Source organism: Ailuropoda melanoleuca, chromosome 7 (assembly GCF_002007445.2).
Source record: "Ailuropoda melanoleuca isolate Jingjing chromosome 7, ASM200744v2, whole genome shotgun sequence".
NCBI lineage: Eukaryota > Metazoa > Chordata > Mammalia > Carnivora > Ursidae > Ailuropoda > Ailuropoda melanoleuca.
This window is the reverse complement of record NC_048224.1, coordinates 15,650,751-15,653,546: the sequence shown is the minus strand read 5'-3', so window position 1 is coordinate 15,653,546 and position 2,796 is coordinate 15,650,751. Positions and strand designations below refer to the sequence as shown.

Here is a 2,796-nt window from a genome sequence, read left to right as displayed (position 1 = left end):
TGGGAAGGTAACTTAAAAAAAAAAAAAAGACCTATGTGTTGGCTCAAATAGAGCAAATAGAATGTGTAGAATGTGGCCCTTCCTTTTTTTTTTTTCTGCATTTCAGCGAAGCTGATGGGTTGATTCTAAAATAGTTATACTATTAGTAATATAAGAGAAAAAACAATAAAAGCGGTTGCAATTTATTGAGCTCTTACCAAGTGTCCGTCACTTTACAAGCATTGTGTCATGAACCCTCACAAAACTCTGAGGTAAAAATTAGCATTAGTTTCCATTAAAATATGTGAGGGTTTTGAAGGTCACCTAGATTTTGTGACTTGCTTAAGACCAGAGAGGAGGGCCATGGACAGAGCCAGCACTTAAACCAGGGGAAGAGCCTTCGTTCATCTCTACGGGGAGGGGAAAGTAGATGTAGGAGCATAAAAAGGAGATAAATACCTTTTCCAGCACTTCCGTGTCGTGTAAGCTAGGACAGATCTTTTCGACTCTGAGTCTCCGTTTACTCATCTTAAATGGCAAAAATAGTGGCCTGTAAGCACACACAGTGGCTGGATGAACGTACGGAATAATGTCTGTGAACCTGTTTAAAAATGCAAAAGCTTTAGTAAACCCCCCTTCTCTTAGGCAGCACGCAGGAGTTGAGCGCGTGCGTGGTGGTCAGCCCTTCGCGAGCCCGCGTTTCAGGGATGAGGTGTGGTGGAGGCCGCGCAGAGCTCGGCTTGGTGCGGGGACGGGTGAGCGCGTGATTACTTTGTGGTCATTGCCCCGGCGTCAAGAGCAGAAACTAGAACGCTGTCTGGGGGGGCTGAAGATGACTTATAGAGGAAGTCTTAGCGTTTTGACAGACGGAGAAGTAGGCTTGTGGCTGGCCAAGAAAACATCATAATGAGAAGGAGAGATAAGAGCCACATGTTAGCATAAAAGTGACGCTGAAAGAAAAAAATATATATTTAATTGAAGTATAGTTAACAGTGTTATATTAGTTTCAGGTGTACCACGTAATGATTCAACTAAAATGTATTTTTAAATAGGCTTTCTATTTCAGACTTATGGAAAAATTGTGAAAGTAATATAGAGAGCCTGTCTCACGCTAGTGCAGTGAGAGGAGCTGCCGTCATGTCTGCCCACCAACGGACGGCCATGAGGACCTGCTCCAGCTCCATCAGGCAGACATACCACACTGAGTCCAGTAACCTGAAAGCTCACAACTCCTTTTGCTATAAGGGGCTGATTCACTGCAAGACTGTGGGTATGGAGTCCGGGGGGCAGAGGGCAATGGTGTAGTGGTGATCATGAAGTGTAGATCCCTCCAGCAAAAGCTGTCGCCTCCTACATGCAGACCGCCATTAACAGGAATGCTTGGGCTACGCTCAGCAACGTTGGACACATGAGCCACAAGAACAGTTACAGCCCAGATCTGTGCGTGGCTACAATTTGCAGAGCCAGTGCCATCCTATGTAGCCAGAAGCCTGTGATGGTGAAGAGGAAGGAGGCCCACCCCACCGAGAGCTCCGGAGCCCCTGCCCTCCCCCCAAAGCAAGAAAGATGTCAACCACCTAAAGAAATAGTGCAGAGAGATTCCACGTATACCCCATACTCAGATTCCCTTATTATTATCTTATATTAGTATGATAAAATTGTCACTATTAATGAAGCAATATTGACACCTTATTAAATAAAGTCAATACTTTATTCCAGTTTCCATAATTTTTACCTAATGTCTTTTCTGGAATCAATCCAGGATACTACATTGCATTTAGTCATAATGCCTCCTTAGGTTCCTTTTGGCTGTGACAGTGTTTTTTGTTGTATTTGATAACCTTAAAAGTTTTGAGGCATACTTGTCAGGTAATTTGTAGAATGTCCTTTTATAGAATTGGTCTGTTTTCTTCAATAGATGTTTTGATGATATGTCTATCACTTTTGATGTTAACCTTTATCACTTGGCTTGTTTGTCAGATTTCTCTACTGTACTGCTACTCTCCCCCCCCCCATCCTGTTTTGGACGTTTTTGGAAGAAAGTGGCCATTCCTATTCAAAGAGTGGGGAGTTATACTCCACCTCCTTGGGCATAAAGTAGCTACATAAATAATTGGCAGTTCTTCTGCATGAACAATTTGTTTATTGTCACCATTTATTTATTCAGTCATTTATGTATATCAGCATGGACCCCTGGATATTTATTTATGCTTCATATTATAATCCAATACTCCTTTGTTTTGTGGTTTAATTATTCCGGCCTTGGCCATTGAGAGCTTCTTCAGTTGATTCTTCTCTCCCTTTGACTTATTCCTTTCATTATTATTTCCTGCCTCCTCCCCTTACTTTCTGGCACAGTGAATGCTTCAGGTTCATTCTGTATATTTTGTCTTTTTTATTTTGTCCTAGAATCTGTCATTTCTCCAAAGCTTCCTGGTTCCTTATATTGGAGAATGGTATTAGAAACCAAGATCTGGAGGCTAGGTGTCCTTGTTTGGGCTGCAATGTCATTGCTTGCAGGCTTGATGGAGAAAGGAAATCTGTGTGTATAAACTAACCAATGTAGATACATATATTTATAAATATATATATGTAACTACCTGTATCAATATTAGCTAAACGTGAGTTTGGACTCATGTGCCCAACTGGTGTCATTATACCAGGAATCATTCTAGATTTCTTCTCTCGTAGATTCTTTGGGATTTGAGACATAGTAATTATGTCACATAATAGTTTCCTTTCTTCCTTTCCAACATGTGTAGCTTTTATATTCTTTTCTTGCTATATTGTACTAGATAGGGCTACCATTAGGTATTA

The 2,796-nt window shown here is 41.2% G+C and overlaps 1 pseudogene; it reads left to right on the top strand.

Moving 5' to 3' along the window:
- Window positions 1-1,052: 1,052 nt before the first annotated feature.
- On the top strand, window positions 1,053-1,515 carry LOC100472665 (annotated as a pseudogene).
- The last annotated feature ends 1,281 nt before the right edge of the window (window positions 1,516-2,796 follow it).